The sequence below is a fragment of the Arvicanthis niloticus genome, chromosome 4 (genome assembly GCF_011762505.2).
Source record: "Arvicanthis niloticus isolate mArvNil1 chromosome 4, mArvNil1.pat.X, whole genome shotgun sequence".
Classification (NCBI taxonomy): domain Eukaryota; kingdom Metazoa; phylum Chordata; class Mammalia; order Rodentia; family Muridae; genus Arvicanthis; species Arvicanthis niloticus.
In genome coordinates, this window is record NC_047661.1 from 65643164 (window position 1) to 65665304 (window position 22141).

The 22141-nt window shown below is 42.5% G+C and overlaps 1 long non-coding RNA gene and 1 pseudogene across 1 annotated transcript; one reads left to right on the plus strand and one right to left on the minus strand.

The window, feature by feature from the left end:
• Positions 1-926: 926 nt before the first annotated feature.
• On the minus strand, positions 927-21069 carry LOC143441890 (uncharacterized). Its single transcript, XR_013109638.1, has 3 exons — positions 20920-21069; positions 11578-11688; positions 927-1815 (listed from the first exon to the last, which is right to left on the minus strand). It is a non-coding gene; the product is annotated as an uncharacterized LOC143441890 (long non-coding RNA).
• On the plus strand, positions 12369-13920 carry LOC117707544 (high mobility group protein B1 pseudogene; annotated as a pseudogene).
• Positions 21070-22141: the final 1072 nt, after the last annotated feature.

Genomic DNA, 22141 nt, shown 5'->3' on the forward strand with positions numbered 1-22141 from the left:
CATTAGCCAGGAGGCAGAAGCATGTAGATCTCTGTGAGTTCAAGGCCAGCCTGATCTACATAGCTAGTTCCAAGTTAGCCAGGGCTACATAGTAAGACCCCTTTCTCAAAAATAAATAAACAAAACTAATTGTAGTGTTGCTTAGTAGTAGATCATATGCCTGCATGCCCTGAATTCAATTCACACTAAAAGTTAATTATTCATTAGTTTATTATTATGTAAAATTGCTCTCAGGCTACGTGTCCAGAGATAGGACCACTGTTTAATACATTTAGAAGTGCTGTATCTGTGAATAATGTGACAAAGATCATGGTGACAAAGACCTTGATGTGATGGCACATGCCTGTGACCCCAACCCTTCTATTGGAGGTTGGAAAATAAGGAGTTGAAGTTCATCTCTAGCTAGAATTCAACTGCCTTCAGCAGTCTGAACTATAGGAGACCCTTGCCCCCCCCCCCCAAAAAAAAAGACTTAAAATTCAAGGATAGATTGTGTAGGAAAGGATAAACCATTTATCGTTCGGGTTGTTTAGTCAATTTAGTTCTTGTGAGCACAGCTATGTTATGTTAGCAAAGCAGCTGGAGAGAGAAGGTGACAAGAGAGGCTTGGTGGCCAGACCATGTTTATTCACAGCAAGGGAGCTTTGTCACCTGTGTGAATGGCTAAAATGCCTACAGAAGAAGATGGAATGTGACCCATAGAGGGGCAGAAATGACTTCTGTTGTCTGCTAGAGAAGCTGGGCAGTGTAGTCTTTCAGCAGGAGATTATCATTCCTAACTCTGAGAGGATATATATATATATATATATATATATATATATATATATGTATGTGTATATATATACATATATATGTGTGTATATATATATATATATATATATATATATATATATATATGCATGCAGGGCAGGAGTTTTATAGCTGCTTTCTTCTGAGTCGGGTCTTTTTCAGAGGGTGTAGTTCTGGGTTCATTGAAGACGGCATCCTCTGGTTATGTAGCAGGGAGAGAGTCTTAACCTGACTGGCTGTAATGGATCAGATGATCACCATCCTATATTTCTGAAGAAGATTGGGAAAACAGTTATTAGAAGGTCGAAAGCAGATGGTTCGGTTACAGATTTGAATGGAGACATTTTTCTGGGAAGGTGGCAGGAGGAGGAAGAGTGGAGGCTGGATGGACAAGTAGGCTGGCAAAGAGTTGATTTAAGGTGACAATGACTGGTCCCATTGCCTGGACTGTTGTACTGAAACAAGCTAGCAGAAGCACCAGCAGGCTACAGAGCATCAAAGGAAAGGAACAGGAGAAATAGGCTAGTGTACAGAACCATCTGGCCGGGTGAACAGGATGAAGGCCCACTGCAGCCAGAGCTTCTCCACACCATCTGAACGGTCTTTCTGCAGATGAATCAGGATCAAACAGAACAAATGGAGCTGCTGTAGGGTGAGAGCCGTTGGGAGAGCCTGTGGAACATTTTGTTTGGGTATAGGAGGAAGTTCCATAAGTAAAACGTTTAAAAGACAGGGTGAAAATATAAGTATGAGGATAATAAGAAAAAAGAAGTGGTCATGGGTCAAGGGGAGGAGCCAGAGTGGGAGGGAATCAGAAGGAACTCTGTCTCCTCCCTGTGAGTTTAGGCTCCCTTTTAAACAAGTTTAGGATCTGTTGGTGTAAAGCAGTGTTGCTCCAGGAGGCACAAATCCTATCCCTAGCGGCAGTCAGAGCTAGTCTTCTTGAATCTTGGAATAGTGCAGCAGTCAAGGAGTCCAACTGGTCCCGAAGGATGTTAAGCTGATCTGAGCTGAACGTCTTCAAGGCTGACAAAAGGGTGATGAAGGAGCAGCAGTTAGAGAGAAGGTCCATCCAAGCAGCCATGATAAACTTAACAGCTGCAAACCGTTCAGAATGTACGTCAAGAGGTAAAAACCGTACAGTTTTGTAGGGAAACACCGAGCGACAAAATTCTGTGAGGAAAACTTTTACATCAAAATTAACATGAGTCAATACAACTTAAGGTTAAAGGAAATTATACAACTGGCTGGAGCATGGCCAGAGTTCTGTAGAAGAATAAGGTGACTGTAATTAGCTGATTGTTACATCAGACACCTGCATAAGGAACAAGCACCTGGAAGCTTTCTAAAAGAAGTCAGTTAAAAATCAGTATTCAGGAATGGAGCTGAACAGAAAGTGCCTAAGTGATATTTCTTTTTTTTTTCTTTTTTTTTTTTTTTGGGGGGGGGGGTTGAGACAGGGTTTCTCTGTATAGCCTTGGCTGTCCTGGAACTCACTCGGTAGACCAGGTTGGCCTCGAACTCAGAAATCCGCCTGCCTCTGCCTCCCAAGTGCTGGGATTAAAGGCGTGCGCCACCACCGCCGGGCCTAAGTGATATTTCTATCATATTTCACATATGATGAATTTTGTATATTTGTTTTGATACTAACAATACCTCTTAGTTAATGAAAAAAAGTGTCTCAAGTAAAACATAAATTTTGGTTAGAAACATTTGATAAGGTAAAGTTTTAAAAATTGGGACTATTACCTTAAATGATCGTATCTAGTATTTAAACACATTACAATATATATTTTTGTTAACATCAAATTGTCTGAGTACTATATGGTAAATATATTTTATATTTACTTTTAAATCTATATTGTCATACTATGTAAAGAGACAATTTAATTCTAAATTATATTCCCCCAAAAGAAATTATTTTCAGTTTCTAAAAAGTATAATCCCAGAGGTGGTGACTGCCTTGTCAAGCATAAATTATTCACTTTACAATGTTTTCTAATATTAACCCTATTAACAGAACTTGTAAAATATTCTCCTCTTTTTTATTCCATGCACTCAATCAACAAATGCAGATGAAAGCAGTCAGTCACATTAAATCTGTAATAAATAACTGACATGCAGTGTGGCCTGAAGTAGCAAAGAAGGCTGAAGCCAACTCTTTACTCCTTCTGCTGATGGACAGGTCTAGCCCACCACACACAGCAGCAAACATGTTTCTTAACAACATTTTATTTAAAAATAGGTTGATTGTTTAGAGGCTTAATTTGTAAAGCATGACAACCAAATTAAATGAGCTTTTGGGTTTTGGAATTTCTTAGAAAACATCACAAGCTCCATTGGCAAAGCCCCTACGTACTCCTGGCAGGCTTGGAGGTGAGAGTGCAGACACTGGCCCCCAGCTCTCTGTCTGGGTGGAGACGAGATCCTATTCTCAAAGCACATAGGCGAGCCTAGCTTTGAGAGAATCTCCTTTATCCAAGTCATTTCCTGAAGAACTGAGGGCTTGGGTAATCACTTAATAGAATCATTTGCTGTCTCTACAGCCATAAAACCAACGGTCAAAGACACATGAATATTCTGAATAGTTTTCCAGAGCTGTGAGTTTGATGATGGAGCATCTGGCATCCCCCCTTTAATCAGAGAACATGGTGGCTAAGGTGTGCCTCCTGGAATTAGCCTGTGCTAAGAAGAATTGAAAGCAGAGTAAAGGGTATGACCAGTTTAACAAGCATGCAGGTCCCATCCCAGTCAGGTGGTGGGCTTATGTACAAGGTTCCTTTGTTTACAACATCCCCATATGTCAGTGCTGGAGAAATTGAGGGCAGAGTACAAAGAGAATCTCTTATAAGCATCATCTGTCATAAAAAAAAAAAAAAAAAAAAAAGCCTATGGCCAATGAGCTGAGGCTGGAAACAGGAAGTGGGACATCCAGCAGGAACTGAGAGAATTCTGGGAAATAGACAGAGGCATGGGAGATTAGCCAGGACACTAAGGAGTTGGAGGTAAACCAGCCAGTAGCTGAACTCGGGTTAGAATAAAAGGGGAGATTTGCCAGGAAAGCTGAGGAGACAGACATAAGAAGACAAGGAGAGGAAACCAGCCAAGTAGCTGTGTAGAGTGAAAAATTATAAAGGCCATTTTATGAAATATGTGTAGATTTTTCACCTTACAGAACTCGGAACTAAAAATAAGATTTCAGGCCTTCACATTCCAGGTGAAGGACACTTGCTGGATTATATTCCTCAAGCCTCACCCAAGGCAGGACCACAGATAAAAAATGACCACAGATAAAAATGCTGCCACCTAGGTGGGGCTATAGCCGGAAGATATATAGATATATAGATATATAGATATATAGATATATAGATATATAGATATATAGATATATAGAAGATAGTTAATCTGAAATAGTTGGTAAATGGCAGGATAGGACACAATAGCATGGTAAAAAACACATTTTTGAGAAGAATGAGTGTACAGAGTGATTTCACATGACTCTAGATCATTTGGGCTAGATTCCTCTGAAATGTTCCACTGTTATTGGTTACCCCTCCCTTGGTCTTCCCAGTGCTATGTTCAAAATTTGTAAAACAACCAATCATGTGTAAGCGCGCGAAAACGCAACCATTCATGTGTAAGCGCGCAAAAATGCCTTCCTCCCCCCACCCCATGCTATAAAAGACCCTTTAACCCACCACTCGGGGCCAAAAACCTTGCTCTTGGAGCTAAAGAGCTTGTCGTTTTGACCGCCGGCTTACTTCCCTAATAAAGCCTCTGCTGATTGCATCCAGGTATGGTTTCTTGTGCTCTTTGGGTGGTCGTGATCTGAGACTTGAGGAAGGCTCTCCCAAGTATGGGGGTCTTCAGCTGAACCCAGGTTAGACTAAAAGGGATAATAAGTTAAGAGCAAGTCAGAGAGCAGGCTGACTCTTCTGGTCTATTTATTAATAAATATTTAGTCTCAGGGTTGTTATTTAAGGGAACTAAGTGGCTGGGAAGAAAAACTTGATTTTTTTTTTTTTTTTTTTAGAACTTGCTATTTGCCTCTCTGTTGTTTGAAATATTTAAGGTGTGGATGCAGGCTCTGAGATCCTCCACTGGGCAAGAGAATCCATTCCCCTGTCACATGAGATGAGGAGTAATTGAGCTTTTGATAAGAAGGGGTTTGTTTGGTAGTTTGGTATGACCTACATGCCCAGAACTGGCCAGGCCTATGCAGCCAGAGGCGGAAGCAGCAGACGAATTTCCTGTGCAACCATGTCCTAGCTAGCTTGCAACTACTCTGACAGGGTGGAGGAAGTACTTGATCAATCAATAGGTGAATCTCCCCCCAGTACTCCCCCCCCCCCCCCCCCCCCGACACACACACTGTTTCTCTTGACATTCTCTTCCTACAGCCTCCCAGGTGCTATGATGACAAGTGTTTGCTACTGTGTCTCCATGCTATTCTTTTCTCTGGGGATTGAACCCTGGACTCGTGTGTTAGGCAGCCACTCTACCAACTGAGCAATATAGCCCCAGCCCCTGACAACCCCTGAACGAGTCTAATTTACAGCCTTTTACACATTTCCATAGGAATTTAGGCTTTCTCTCTAAGATGTTTATATAGTGGAAACAGCCCACTGCTGTAGAAGCTTGCTTTGTAGAGGTCTTTGAGACGAGGTTGTTTCAAGCCACTCTAGGAGTTTCCCAAAGTTTGTGCATTGACAGAAAAGTTGAAAGTCAACAAAGTATTATCAGTTAATGTGACAAGGAGCCTTTGCCAGAATAAAATCAGTTTTGTCACTGAACACTTTGTTCAATTAAGCTGACATTTCCCTCCGTACTAAGACTTTTCTCTGTCAAAAAAATAGTGTGCCAGTTTCATCCTGGCTTAGACTCCTTATCTTGTTGCCATCTGGCACTTTCTCCTCATTAAACTGTAAACTGAGTCACAGGATCAACTGGATTCCCAGTGCTACAACGTATTGTATAGGGCATGCCACACACAGAAGGCCTGTTTCCTTCCTTCCTCCCTCCCCCTCCCTTCCTTCTTTCCTTCCTTTCTTCCTTCCTCCTTCTCTCCCTTCCTTCCTTCTTTTCATCCTTCCCTTCTTCCTTCCCTGCCCCCTTTTCTTTCTCTTTTCTTCCCCTTCCCCTTAAGGAACAACCCAATCCTTAGGTCTTTTCTAAATGAAATTCGAATTTTTCAGATGCTGACTGACTGGAAGAAGTGAGAGAAACGTCTCTCCCCTCCATTCCCCTTCTTCCCCCCCCACCCCCCAAGACAGGGTTTCTCTGTATAGTCCTGGCTGTCCTGGAACTCACTTTGTAGACCAGGCTGGCCCCAAACTCAGAAATCCACCTGCCTCTGCCTCCCAAGTGCTGGGATTAAAGGCGTGCGCCACCACCGCCCGGCTCCATTCCCCCTCCTTTTTCCCTTCACCCCTTGTTCTCCCTTCCTTCCCTTCCCAGTTAGCACTCCACCTTCTATTTTGGCAGTTCTGGACATTATACATGGTGGATGCTCACTTTAGCTCTAAGCTCTACCCTCAAGCCTAGGACTAGCAAATGTCCTAAGAGTCCCTAGGCCTAATACATGCTAAGCAAAGCCTCATCACTGCAATACACCCAAGAGCAATGTATTTAAAAATGAGAAATTTTCAAAAGGACTTTAAAACACTAGCAAAGCATACTGTAGAGATCATGGGCTTTGGGCCAGCTGTCTCACATTTGGGTGGCTTGTACAGTCCTTGTTTTCTCAACAGTGAGTGTGAATAATGACACCTAGTTCCTGTGGTTGCTCTAAGGTGTGAACAATACAGTAATGTCAGAAGTCGACCTCAGGCTTAGCACATACTAGGCATCAGCATCTTTAATGCTCCTTCTTCCCTGTCTAATCAAAATGAGTCTGAGCCTTATTACATGGTCAGCTTTCCCTCACTTGTCCACTCACACCCATGCCAGCTGTGGGGAGCCGACAGAAGGCAGCTGTCATCCTTGCAGCCATCTTGAGCCAGATACCCTGACAAGAGACTTGATTACAATAGCCTACAACACCTGAGCACACTCTGATAACATCTTGTTTTAGATACCCAGGATCTTCCCTTGGGTATGTGAGACTTAAAGGTGTGTGACTTAAGGGCATGACTTAGAGATCAGATTTAGAGACAAGACCTAAGGGCATGACTTAAAGGCGTGACTTAAAGGCGTGGCTTAGAAGTGAGACATATAAAAGTCGAGAGGCAGACAGAAGAAATTATTATTAGGTATTAGGCACTTGGCACTTGGAGGAAGAACTTGGAATTAGACAGTAGGCACTTGAGACTAGAGACAGGCAACTAGGGATTAGACACTTGGATTAGGCACTTAGCACTTGGAGAAAGAACTTGGAACTGGGAAAGAGACCTAGCAACTGGAACTAGGATTAGGTGCTAGGAACTAGGGACTTGGAACTAGGGACTTGGAGAAAAGAAGAGAGACTGAAGAATAAATGGGATTGAATCACACTCTGTCTGGTCTCCATTCCTCGAGTCCATCCTCACTCTCTCTCTCTTGCTGAACCCCGACTGGAGCAGTTTGGGGCAGTGCAGGCTCTAACAGCTTAGCCCCCAAGGCTTTTGGCAGTGCGGGTTCCAATATTGATAGAGCTGTCTGAGACATTTTGGCCCCCAAGCGAGGGGAAGGGGGGCTCTCAACATTTTGGCGCCCAATATGGGGCAGCTCGGGCCACAACAGCCACCTCTGTCCCTAGCCTGGTGACATGCTTCAGTATTGCTTCCGTAGAAGTCATTGGAGGTTTGTTGTGATTGGCAGACAAGAAGAAAGAACTTGTTCCAAGAAATAAAGCAGGAAAATTGAGAAAAGATTACATCTGTCCATGGTGCTATGTGAGTACAGAGGTGCCCTCATGCTGGGTTCTCCGTTCTCTGTGCTACCACAGGAACAACACCCACTTGTCTTCACTTCCCACAAAGCCACTGCCACTGTCTTCACAAGGGAATTGAAACTACATTGGACAGTCTAAAAGCACAAGTTCTGGAACTTTCCTACAGGCAGCAACATTTCAGAAAGAATGAGAAATGCTGATACAGAATTCCCATGTGCACACCAAAATTTCTGTTACTGAGGCTGGAGCATATGCAGGGTTAGAGTGCTTGCTTAGCATATGCAAGGCCCTGGGTTCCTTCCCCATTTCAGATGGGGGTCTCTGATCACTCTCACCTTAGAGAAGTTTGATCTCAGGAATTCTAAAACTTCCTGAAATTCAATCATTTAGAAGTTTGGTAAAGTCTGCCATGTTTCACAACTCCAGGGAAGCACCAACAACAACTTAAATAATGGGGTATAAAACATGTAGAAGCTATCTGTAATGGAAGGGACAGTTCAAGTGGAGGCAGACCAGGTCTCATGCTGTTGCATGACATACACAGCTATGACATCATCTGTTTAATTCCAGTGCCAGCCATACTGTGCCTTCTCATCCATGTGGTCCAAGATGAAAAATCAACATTTGCACCACTGAGAAAGCAGACAGGAAGGCATGCTCCTTCCCTTGAAGAATACCATCCACATATTCCATACATTTGATCTGTTCATAGTACCTTAACATATTGAGAATGAAGGCAGGCTGGCATAGAATTCCCACGTGCACACCCAAACTTCTGTTACTGAGGCTGGGGCATATGCAGGGTTAGAGTGCTTGCTTAGCATATGCAAGGCCCTGGGTTCCTTCCCCAGCACTGCCATAGTAAGAGTGAGTAAGTAAATCTGATGCCATCCACAACGAAGAAACAGATAATTAAGAGCAGTCACCTTTTAGCTCCCTAGTTTTGTAAAAATGTCCTTGGCTGGCCTGGAACTCACTAAGTAGACACAGAGATTTACCTGCTTCTGTTTTCTGGTCACTGGGATTAATGGCATGTTCTACCACACAGGGCAGAAAATTATTTCTAATAGCTATTTATCAAAATATGTTTATGACATATCAATAAGGATTATATAAATGATTTTTTTTTCAAGACAGGGTTTTTCTGGGTATCCTTAGCTGTTCTGGAACTAGCTCTATAGAACAGGCTGGCCTTGAACTCACAGAGATCTGTCTGCCTCTGTCTCCCAAGTGCTGGGATTAAAGGCTTGTGCCACCACCACTCAGCTATGGAATTTTTTTCTTAACTTAGTACTCACAGAGTTTATGCATCTATCAACATATAGAACACTATAACAAATGAATGAAATGTACTGCAAAATTTAGAGACTGGCAGCCAGACATGGCAATGCCAACCCTTGTTCTTAGCACTCTAACTGCATAGTGAGTCCAAGGCCTATTGGGCTGCATGAGACCCTGCCTCAAAAACAAAACAAAGCCGGGCAGTAGTGGCGCACGCCTTTAATCCCAGCACTTGGGAGGCAGAGGCAGGCGGATTTCTGAGTTCGAGGCCAGTCTGGTCTACAGAGTGAGTTCCAGGACAGCCAGGGCTACACAGAGAAACCCTGTCTCAAAACAAACAAACAAACAAACAAACAAACAAACAAAAAAACCACCAAAAAAAAAAAAAAAAAAAAAAGAATAGTGACTCCCAAGGATTAGAGCAAGGGGAGATGCCTGTGACAAGAGAGAAATTAAACAAAGAATGACTTTAAAGAAAAGACATTAACTTGTTCACCTCTATATTTATTTATAAGTAGATAAAATTAGGAGAGAAAACACAGACCCTTTCTCAGGCTTAAGCATCTCGGGCCTGGAACTCCTGATCCTCCTGCCTTCAGTTATCCAGTGCTGGGATTATGGGCATGTGCCATCAGCCCTGTTTTAGACTCTTCCCTTAAATGCACAACCAAGGTCTTGTAAGGCGGTTAGATAGTTTAGACACATATACTGCAATACTATAATATAGATATTCTGGACATGCTTGTTAGTTTAACGTCAACTTGACATAAACTAGAGTCACCTGAGGTGAATGAACTTAAATTGAGAAAATGCCTCCATACGACCAGCCTGTAGGCAAGTCTATAGGACATTTTCTTAATTAGTGATTGATGGGGGAGAGGCCAGCCCATTGATGGGGGTGGTGCCGTTCCTGGGCTGATGATCTTGGGTGCTATAAGAAAGCAAGTTGAGCGGCTAGAGAGATGGCTCAGTGGTTAAGAGCACTACCTACTTTTCCAAAGGTCCTGAGTTCAATTCCTAGAAACCACGTGGTGGTTCACAATCATCTGTAATGGGATCTGATGCCCTCTTCTGGTGTGTCTAAAGAGATCTACAGAGTAAATAAATAAATACATCTTTTTTTAAAAAGGCAGGTTGAACAAACTCTGAGTAAGTAAAGGTCAGTAAGCAGCACCCTCCATGGCCTCTGGATCAGCTCCTGCCTCCAGGTTCTGCCCTGTGTGAGTTCCTGTCCTGACTTCCTTCAGTGCTGGACTATGATCTGGAAGTGTAGGCCAAATAAACCCTTTTCTCCCCAAGCTGCTTTTGGTCATGGTGTTTCATCACAGCAGTAAAAATCCTGATTAAGACAACGAATCACTACTGTGTCTATTTACTTTTTCTTTTCTTTCTTTTTCTTTCTTTCTTTTTTTTTTTCGTCTAGGGTATGTCAAAGACAAACTCATTATGTCCGTGTCAAAGCAGGTCTGGAACTCCTGATCTTCCTGCCTTCAGTTATCCAGTGCTGGGATTACAGGCATGTGCCATCAGCCCTATTTTAGAGTCTTCCCTTAAATCCACAGTTCTCTTTCCCATTCAAATGATAGCTTTTGCATCTATGCATTTGTATTCACTATAATAAATTTATTTTACTAATCAATCAGCCATGCATTTTCTCAGTAGTGTTATCTAGGTGTGTAGTGACCTTATCCACTCAAAAGATACTTTATTTTAAGATCTCCACAGCTCCGAGACTGTAATTTGCAGTTAATTGACCTGACTTAAGCTCCAGCTTCCTCACCAGCAAGTTAGTAATCACAGGCAAGCCACGTGATCCCTGACTTTTAGGTCCCTGTAAAATGGAGATAATAACAATTGCCCCTCCCATCTCAAAGGATCCTTAAAAGTGGAAAATACACGTGCCAATGGCTCTTGTCCATTCAGGCTTTGAGCATACACTAGAATCCACGATGGTTTAGTTAATTTTATTTTTAGAATCTATTTATTATCAAAGACACTCAGTATCAGCAGAATGTTGGGTAGTATTTAAATCGCCCACTCTGAACGCCTTGGGAATGATGCAAGATCTCTCCTTCTTGAAATATCACATAACCTTGGCTTTCTGTCCCCAGTCCCATTTCTGCATCTCTCCTTCCCAATAATTGCCAAAACGAAAAGTTTTAATTTGAAGCCTCTGATGGTTGCACTAAAAACACAGTACCAAGAAAACTAGGAAAGAAAGTTAAGATAGAGGAAGCCCTGAGTCAGTAGAAGAATCATTTATATGATCTCACTTAATATCTTTGAGTGACTCGGAGAAGGAGACTCAGGGGGGTTGCAATGTGCTCAAAACCACACAGCTGAGGAAGTAGCGCTAGGAGCCAAATGTTTAGGCACACAGATTAAACTTTTCTGGAGCTGCTGTTCTGAGAGCCTGAGGGAAAACGCTTGTGTTTGCATTCAGTCAGCATTCTGCATTCTCTCATTTTATTATTTATTTATTTATGCAAGCAGTGTTGGAGATGAAGCTCACACCTTGTGTGTTCTATAGGTAAGCACTCTTCCAATGAGCATCTCCTCAGCCACGTGTTTTTGGTGAGATGGTCAGGCCTGGCAGTTATGAGAGAAGAGAGAGAAGCACAGACAGCAATACTTACTACACTCACAGCTTCTAGAGAGTAGGTCACCGCTGCTACCCAATGGTCAGTGCCAGGTTTGGATCAGGTGACAGCAGTGAACAGCCAACAGTAGAACCTTTTGGAGAATTTCTGTAAGACAGGAAAGGTGGGGCAGAGTAAACAATTTAAGGCAGGATGCCTTAACTCTTAAGGTCGATTTTTAGTTGCCTTTTGCCTATGTCTGTGAAGACCAAAGCAAAGGAATATGGCCTCCTGTCCCATATGTGCCTGAGAGAGGAGGTGTGCTTTTGTTTTTTTACTTTGCATGTTAAAGGCATGCTGATGCTTTGCTATTTTTCAAAACTGGATAGCTTCACAGGGCCATGTCATCCCAGCAAGAAAGGTTTTTCTATGTTTCTTTGAAACAGAATATAAAGGTATACAGAAGCAAAAAAGCTATAAAAAGAGCATAGAAGAGAAAGAAAGAAAGAAAGAAAGAAAGAAAGAAAGAAAGAAAGAAAGAGGGAGGGAGGGAGGGAGGGAGGGAGGGAGGGAGGAAGGAAGGAAGGAAGGAAGGAAGAAAGGAAGGAAGGAAGCGTGAGCAAACATTGGTTTAGAACAACCCAGGTTCCTTCTGTGGGAATTTAGCACATTCCTTTGTGTGTGCTAAAAGTAAGAGGGGTCAAAGCATACATCAACATATAGAAAACAAGAATTACTTAACAAATCTCTACTTAGGAACAAAAGATGTAACTCTGGTGGTAGAGCACCAGCCTAGCGTACACAGAGCACTAGGCTTGATGCCTAGCTCTTTGTAAACTTCATGATACATGCCTGTTATTTTAGCCTTCAGGAGACAGAGGCTTAAGGATAAGAAGCACAAGGTCAGGTCTGGAGATTTGCTCAGCCAAGAGCCATACTGTCTGGTTTTGGTAGCACGTGCCTTTCATCTCAGTACTCTGAATCTCTGTGAGTTCCAGGCCAGCCTGGTATACTTGAAACAAACAAACAAACAAACAAAAAGGCAATCCAGGCTTCACTATCGAAGCTTCTTTAGTGGCTTCTCTGGGCCTCCATTCAGGGACACCCCTGCCACATGCTTGCCCTCAGTGGCTTTCCTTAGTCTTGGTGGGAGATTCCATAACCCCTATCTTCAATGCTTGACTCTAAAGCCAGAAGTATGTGGTCGAAGCTGCCAAGTTCTGCAGCATGCTGGGGCTAGAACATGGTCCCTTTATTCAGTTACATCTTCACTAGCTTTGTTTTTTGATGGTTTCCTTCACTACCCATGCTTGGCTGTCCTGGAGCTTGCTCTGCAGACTGGCTCAGAGATCTGCATGCCTCTGTCTCCTGAGTGCTGGGATTTCAGGTGTGTACTACCACACCTAGACCTAAACTGTCTTTTTTGTTTGTTTCTTTTTTACTTTTTCTGAGTGGAATCTTTCCCTGAGGCTACCATTCAATATCTTTAATCTGTTTATCTTCTTGAACACAAGATTTAGTTCCATTTCACTTCCTAAGTGCCCCTTTTCTTCTTGAACTGCACACTTTTTCCTTGTTCAGCTTGTTTCTTTTCATCAAAATGTTCTTTAAGAATGAAAAAGACGAGGAGGCTGCGTCTGGCTCTCGCTCTCACAGCCATTGCAGTACATTGAGCTCCATAAAGACAGCGCCGGGTCAATCGAGAGCCGGACGGGCACTGGGCGACTCTGTGCCTCACGGAGGAAAACCAACTAAACACGGGCAAAGGAGATCCTAAGAAGCCGAGAGGCAAAATGTCCTCATATGCATTCTTTGTGCTAACCTGCCGGGAGGAGCACAAGAAGAAGCACCCAGATGCTTCTGTCAATTTCTCAGAGTTCTTCAAGACCTGCTCAGAGAGGTGGAAGACTATGTCTGCTAAAGAAAAGGGGAAATTTGAAGATATGGCAAAGGCTGACAAGGCTCGTTATGAAAGAGAAATGAAAACCTACATCCCTCCCAAAGGGGAAACCAAAAAGAAGTTCAAGGACCCCAATGCACCCAAGAGGCCTCCTTCGGCCTTCTTCCTGTTCTGTTCTGAGTACCGCCCAAAAATCAAAGGCGAGCATCCTGGCTTATCCATTGGTGATGTTGCAAAGAAACTAGGAGAGATGTGGAACAACACTGCAGCGGATGACAAGCAGCCCTACGTGAAGAAGGCTGCCGAGCTGAAGGAGAAGTATGAGAAGGATATTGCTGCCTACAGACCTAAAGGAAAACCTGACGCAGCGGAAAAAGGGGATAGTCAAGGCTGAAAAGAGCAAGAAAAAGAAGGAAGAGGAAGATGATGAGGAGGATGAAGAGGATGAGGAAGAGGAGAAAGACAAAGATGATGATGAATAAGTTGGTTCTAGCGCAGTTTTTTTTCCCTTGTCTATAAATCATTTAACCCCCTGTACACAACTCACTCCTTTTAAAGAAAAACTGAAATGTAAGGCTGTGTAAGATTTGTTTTTAAACTGTACAGTGTCTTTTTTTGTATAGTTAACACACTACTGAATGTGTCTTTAGATAGCCCTGTCCTGGTGGTATTTTCAATAGCCCCTAACCTTGCCTGGTACAGTCCTAGGGTTGTAAATTGGCATGGAAATTTAAAGCAGGTTCTTGTTGGTGCACAGCACAAATTAGTTATATATGGGGACAGTAGTTTGGTTTTTGTTTTTCTTTTCTTTTGGTTTTATTTTTGGTTTTTTTTTTTTTCCATCTTCAGTTGTCTCTGATGCAGCTTATACGAAGATAATTGTTGTTCTGTTAACTGAATACCACTCTGTAATTGCAAAAAAAAATTGCGGCTGTTTTGTTGACATTCTGAATGCTTCTAAGTAAATACAATTTTTTTAATTAAAAACAAACAAACAAAAAAAAAACCCAAAACCAAACCAAACCAAAACAAACAAACAAAAAGAATGAAAAAGACAGAGTAGTTCATAGTAGTCTATACTAGGATATTTTGAGATTTCCTTTGCCAATGCAATTAATCTAAAACTCTTCAGTTTAGCCCAGGCAAACTCTTCCAACAAGGGCAAAAGGCAGTCACATTCTTCACCAAAATATCACATGAATAATCTCTAGACAATATACTAAAATTCATCTCCTCTGAAACCTCTGACCAGGCCTCCACAGTTCATGTCCCTCTCGGCACCACTCACTGTCTTGTATGTTCCTACTAGGATGGCCCATTAAACTCCACTTAAAACAGTCCACTGCTTTCCTAAAGTCCTAAAATCCACATTCCTCCAAAGAAAAACATGGTCAAGCCTATTTTAGCAATACCCTAGTCCCTGGTACCAACTTCTGTCTTAGATTGTGTTTCACAGGCAGCAGAAGGAGACTACATTCCATACTGGGTATAGCTTGAGTATAGGAGACCTCAAAGTCCACCCCACAGTGACACACTTCCTCTAACAAAGACCACACCTACTTTAATAAGTCCACACTTTCTAATAGTGCCACTCTAGGGGTCAAGCATTCAAACACAGGAGTCTGTGGGGACCATACCTTTTCAAACCACCACAAACCCTGTCTCAAAAACCAGAAAAACAAAACAATCAACAAACACAATGGAGTGGCTCCGCTATTATCAGATAAAACAGACCACATGCAATACCAAAAAAAATGTAATGTAGGTATCACAATGATAAAAGAGTAAACCCATCAGAAAAGATTAAGAACTGGTGCCTAAAACAAAAATACACAAGCAAAAGCCAGTAAAAATGAGGGAAGGGAGCCTGAGATGGCTCAGAGGTTCAAAGCATTGTGCCAAAGGAGCCAAGTTTGGTTTGCAGCACCCACATGGCATCTCACAACCATCTGTAACTTTAATACAAGGAGTCCAAAGCCCTCTTCTGGACCCTGCGGGCTCTACACACACACATGGTATGCAGATTTACATATAGGCATAACTTTAAAAAATTTAAAGAAATAATATAAAGTATATTCTCTCAGGAAAGCCAATACTAGAAAGAATGCGGGGAACCTCATAAATTTGCTGAAATTGATCAACAGGATCCTATGTGAACAAATGTCTAAAAGAATAAATTAAAGGGAACATTTAAGATGTTCTAAAACTGTTGATCAGTCCTGACTGCAGTCCCGCTATTTAGAAGACTGGGCAGGAGGGTGGTGTGAGAGGCCACATCTTTTAAGTCAGGTTCTCTAAAATGGAGTCTGAACTTAAAAGAGCTGGCTTCTCATTGTGATTTCAAACTCAGGTTCTCATGCTTGTATAACAAGTGTTCTTAGCCACTGACCTATCTCTGTAGTCCCAAATAAATATGAATTTTCAGATATAACCTCTATAAATCTAAGGAAAAAATTAGGCACGTTGACTCAATTCCAGCACTTGGGAGACTGGGGTTTATAGCAAGCTACTGCTGAAATTCAAGGCTATCCTGGTCTACATGATGAGTCCTAGGATAGCTTGCACTACACTGTGTAAAACTTATTCATTAAGGAGAGAGAGAGAGAGAGAGAGAGAGAGAGAGAGAGAGAGAGAGAGAGAGAGAGAACATGAGCCTAAAGAGATGGCTCAGTAGGTAAGAGCTGTTCTTCCAGTGAGTCCAGGTTCAATCTTCAGCACCCACATGACCATCTGTAACTCCAGTCCCAGAGGTCTGGCACCCTTTTCTGACCTCTTCAGGCATCAGGCACACATGTGGTGGGTACACAGACATACATGCAGGCAGGGCACTGTAAACATTAAAGCATCCACAACAAAGATACAAATAGTACAGCAAAGTTGCAAGCTACAAGAGCAACAACACTAAAAACATCTATACATTAGCAATAACAATCAGAAGATGATATTTAGATAGTAGTGAGAACAAGCTATTGAAACTGGATAGGCCAGCTCTGGGCAGGGTCCCACCTAGAAAGCAAAAGTTTGAAAGCGTCTTGCTTCTCTGGCCAGAAGGGACCTCTCTTTTCTTATCTGATCCTGAACAGGACCTTGCCTGGAGGTTGTATGTGAGGGTGGGGCTGAAACTCCTCCAGACATCAGCCCTTCCACCAAGGAGCCAGAGCTCCAGATTTTCATGTTAGAAATGGGTCATTTCCATTCACCAGTTTCATCCTAAGGGATTTTAAGGTTGCCTCTTCAGAGGAGGGGTCATTACAGCAGCAGTAGAAACTCACTAAGAAAACTATTGTCAAGAGAATGGAACCTTTAAACTGGATGGAGACCTGATATTCCAGTTTGGCAGGTCAACCTTGGCTAAGGGACCATCCCTCAGGAGGCAGGATACACCTTAATCTATGCAGAAGAGCTGCGGAGACTAATCATTCCAGTAGGGAGATACTGTGCCTTTCCCTCCCAGACCCTGCTGTCTGTGTGGTCACTTCCATAGCCGCAGCTGGGAAGTTTCATTAGTCTCCCCGACATCCTTAGTTGCTGAGAAAATGAATCATAACTTTTCATTATCTTTTTAATGTTGAGAGACAAAGGTAGGCAGATCTCTATGAATTCAAGGCCACCCCGGTCTACATCGTGAGTTCCAAGATAGCCAAGGCTATTTTGACACAGACTCTGTGTCAAAAAAATCAATTTTCTCCAGTGCTATCTCACTGGATATACAAATCTCACTTAAGAGCAGGCCCCATGTCCACCAGTATATGGCCATGACAAAATGAGTCCAGAGGCATTGTGGGAGGCTTTTTGTCTCTTTGTGCCTTCCCTGGGTGTTTCTTTTACATTATAGGTCTTTCACTTGTGTATTTTACAGTTTCCAATTTTATTTTTTCTTATGGGAATTCATTGTGTGCAGATGTGTGTCTCTGTCTCTGGGTCTGTTTGTTTTACCCCTTTGCTGCTGCTTCTTCTTTTTTTCCTGTTTATTTTGTCCTATTCTGGTTTGTTTGTTTGTTGCCTGTATTTTTCTTTCTTTCTTTCTTTCTTTCTTTCTTTCTTTCTTTCTTTCTTTCTTTCTTCCTTCCTTCCTTCCTTCCTTTCTTTCTTTCCTTCTTTCTTTCTGGAGGGGGTGGTGGTAGGGTTTGAGTAACAGCCCTGGCTGTCTTAGAACTTATTCTGTAGAACCAGCTGCCTCTGTCTCCCAAGTGCTGGATTAAAGGTGTTTGTTTTCTAATGAGAGAGAGAGAGAGAGAGAGAGAGAGAGAGAGAGAGAGAGAGAGAGAGAGAAGGGTAGGTGGGAAGGTAGGAAGAGCTGAGAAGAGTTAGTGGAGGGGAGAGGGGAATTATGATCATAATATAGTGCATAAAACATAGTTTCATTAAAGTTAAATATATATATACATACATATGTATATATATATTAATTTTATATATCCCTCAAATTCATAGCTGTTTCTATTCCTTTTTAAGGCATGCTTTCCTTAACACTTTGTGCTTCCCCTCAGGTGAAAAAAAAAAAAGGAAGGAAGGGATATTTAAATATAGATTTGTTCACAAATACTCATAGTATCACGATTTGAAACAGCCAAAAGTGCTAGCCTAGCATGTTAGCCAGTGAAAGGAAGAATGAATGATATATTCACACAGTGGAGAAGCATTCAACTATAACAATGAATGCCACTAATACACACTACAGATGCACCGTAGAAACACTTATCTAAGAGAAGGAATTCTGGTGCAAAGGCCATTAATATGTCCGTTTCCTTGTTTATTGCAGTGCTAGTGCTTGGACCCAAGGTCTTCACACATGTTCAATGTGTTCTCCACTTCTGAGCTATCTCTCTATCCTAACAGTAGTTGTGTTTGTAGAACACTGTAGTGACATGAAGTGTCATTTTTATGTTTTGGATATTTTACCATTCTTTAGTAAACCAAACATGTATCTACTATTCCACCTAAGAAATAAAATATTTACGGAGCTGAAGAGATGACTCAGCAGTTAACAGTACTGGTTGCTCCCATATGGTGGCTCACAACCATTCTGTTTGTTTGTTTGTTTGTTTTGTTTTTCGAGACAGGGTTTCTCTGTATAGCCATGGCTGTCCTGGAACTCACTCGGTAGACCAGGCTGGCCTCGAACTCAGAAATCCGCCTGCCTCTGCCTCCCAAGTGCTGGGATTAAAGGCATGCGCCACCACTGCCCGGCACAACCATTCTTAACTGCAGTTCCATGAGATTGTACATTTCTCTTCTGACCTCTTGAGCACCAGGCACACAGATGGTACACACACACACACACACACACACACACACGTTGGCAAAACATTCATACATATAAAAATAAGTAAATCTATAAACAATTAAGAAGAAATGAAACATTTAAACACAAAGAATGGCATTTCAAATTTAACAATAAAAATGAATTAATCATCATTTTTTTTGAGGTCCTAGAGATTGAACCTGATGATATTACACATGTAAGATAAACTCTTAATCACCCAACTAGACTTTCAGCCCTGTTTTTATTCCACAGAAGCAACTTAGAGCATTTTATTTCATGATCTACCACATGCCAGAATATACAGTTGAGAATTATGTGGAAGGCTGTGGTTGGTTGATCAGCACCACATGGTTGGTTGATCAGCAAAGTGATACAATCAGAACTTTGCTAAGAAAAATGACCTGGTTTTGTTTTGTTTTCTGGAGGCTAGGGAGATTGTAGGAACTATTGAGCTCAAGTGATCTGCCTGCCTTGGCTGCCTGTGCTGCTAGGCCTCAGGTGTACTCCCTCTGGCTCCATCAAACCCATCAACAAGCACATGCACTTTTGTATACTGAGCCATCTGCCAGGTCCTCTCGTTTTGTTCTGTGTCTTTTGTTTTGGTTTTGGTGTTTTGAGATAGGGTCACTCTAGCCCAGGGTGATTTGGGATTCACTCTGTGGCTTCATCTGGCTTCAAAATCAAAGTCACTGCAGTCCTCACACCTGAGCACTGGGCTCACAGGTACATATAACACTGTGCTCATTCGGTTGTGGTTTTGTTACTATTACTGCAGGGCAAGGAACTGAACCAGGAACTAAGGACATCTCCTGTTGAGGGCCGACTTTTAGCAGAAAGTGGCTATCAGCTTTGCAGCCATCTTGAGCCATATACGCTGACATGAGATTTGAATTACAATAGCCTACAACAGCTGAGAACACTCTGATAATCTTGGTTTAGATACCTTGAGATTAAAGGTGTGTGAGATTATAGAGATCAGAGTTAGAGGCAAGACCTAAGGGCATGGTTAAAGGTGTAACTTAGAGGCGTGGCTTAGAAGTCAGACTATAGAAGACAGAACCAGAGATCAGAGAATATAGACGGAGATCAGAGAATACAGGGGATCATCAGAGACGAATCTCAGACATTAGGTAGAATCTGCCCTCACCCTTGCTCTTGCTGAACCCCCGACCTGCAGACCGGAGCAGCAGCTTGTGCTGGGATACAGTGGCCGCCCAAACGTGGGTCGGCCCGGGCCTCAACATTTTGCTCAGGCCGAGACATTTTTTAGCCGCCCCAACGTGGGACTAGTGCGGTCCCCAACAATCTCCATGGAGGCAGGAGTGGAGAAAGACCTATGGACAGCAGTCTGATGGTTGGCCTGGCCTGTGGTCTTCATTTCTGCCCGCTGCACTCACAGTCCTAATTCTTTGGTAGCCAGAGTCACTGTGCCAGAAGATACAGAGCAGGGTGATTCCAGATCCAGGCACCTTTAGAGTCCCCAGGAAAGATATCCAACCAGGCCAGAACCAGAGATACTGGGTAGCCTTTTGTTACCGCTATTGTTGTTAAACAAGGACTTTACAATATTTGCTTTCCCATTTTTACCTAAGGAAAGCAGGATTTGTGTCTCATTGATCATTTCCTAAGTAAACCATAAAGAACTTTCTAGTTGGCTCAATGCCATTTTACAACCCTCTGAAGAAAAGATTAAGATTAAGGACAAGGACAAGGGCACTGACCTCCAAATCCTGAATACTTTATATATATACTTAAGGGTTCATTTGTTTTCTTTTATATGCATGGGTATTTTCTCTGTATATTGTGTTTGTGTACCACATGTTTATAGTGCCCTTAGAGAGGCGAGAAGAGGGTGTTGGATCCTCTGGAGTTACCTATTGCTATCTGCTGCCAAAATATCTGCTGCAAATCCAGGTCCTGTGGAAGAGCAGCCAGTGCTCCTAACCCCAGAGTTATCTCTCCAGTCCCCCAAACCTGGATACTTTTAGTTTAAAAAAAATAAAATAAAATTAGGAAACCAGTGTTTTGCTGTCCTGATCATGTCTCTGTTGCATTTAAGGCTATAGTCTTCACACAGATTGGCCAGGACAAGTATTAACTTTCTAGAAATTTATAGGTAATTATTTTATTTTGTGTCGGAGAGTCACAAAAAACCCTGTATATCCCTTATATTTCTTTTAAGAATATTAAGCTTGTGGAATCAAAAAAGCATAAAACCAAAGAGCAAGGTCACCTTCTGAGAGGGTGTGTGAAAGCCTCTGCCACAGATTCAACCAGTAAAGGAGACAAGCATCAGAGAAAGGGGGAACTCAGAGATTCAGAGACGGGGAGCTGAAGGCCTCCGGCTGGAGTCGCTCTGCTCTTCTGTAAAAATTCATTTCATCATTCTGGAAAGGAAAAGAAAAGATGACCTTCACAGCACAGAGGCAGATAGTCCCAGGCACTAACTCAGAATGAGTGAGATCTGTCTTTACAAAAGACCAACTGGTTCATATTTCTCTTTTTCTTCCTTTCTCTCTGTTTCCACAGAGCCCTTAGGAAAAGCTTAAATGTTTTAGGCTGATTTAACTATGCCATAGGGAGTGAGAGTAAAGGAGCTCTCCATCTTGAACCAAAGGTTTACTAGGAAAGAGTAGATCCTCCTGAGGCCAGCCTGTGGGTGGCAGTGGTGATGGTGACACCCACTTTGTAAAACTCAGGACACTGGGGACTGAGCAACCAAAGCACTTCTCACTGCAGTCGAGGCAGTAGGTTTCCCTTCACTTCCTGCTGTGGATTGGTATGAGGGAGGGAGCGAGGTGTTCCTTATCTCCAAGTCAGATACATTAATGAGTCATGATATTAAGTTAATGGGTGTCAAAGTGAGGCAGTATAAAACGACAAGAAAAACACCAGGACGTCAGAAGGAAAGGAGATTCCTACTGTGAAGTCTGATTGAAATTTGTCATCAACTGAAAATCACAGTACAACTGACATACTGCCATGAAGGCTGTCAACCCAGTCAATATCACGTGTGCGTGCGTGACACACACACACACACACACACACACACACACACACATTTTACCATGTTGAGAGGGCTTCCTGAACCTAAATTGACCTCAAACTCCCTATGCAGTAGAAGATAAACTTGACTTTCTAATCCTCCTGCCTCTACCCCAGCAATGCTGGAATTACAGTCATGTGCCACTCCTCAAGGATTTATTTGATACTAGTGACTGAACTCAGGGCTTTGTGCATGCTAGGCGAGCATTGTACCAATGAGCCACATTTCCTTTTTCTCTTTCTTTCTTTCTTTCTTTCTTTTTTTTTGGGGGGGTGGGATTTCAAGATGGGGCTTCTCTGTGTAGTCCTGGCTGTCCTGGAACTCACTCTGTAGACCAGGCTAGCCTCAAACTCAGAAATCTGCCTGCCTCTGCCTCCCAAGTGCTAGGATTAAAGGTATGCGCCACCAC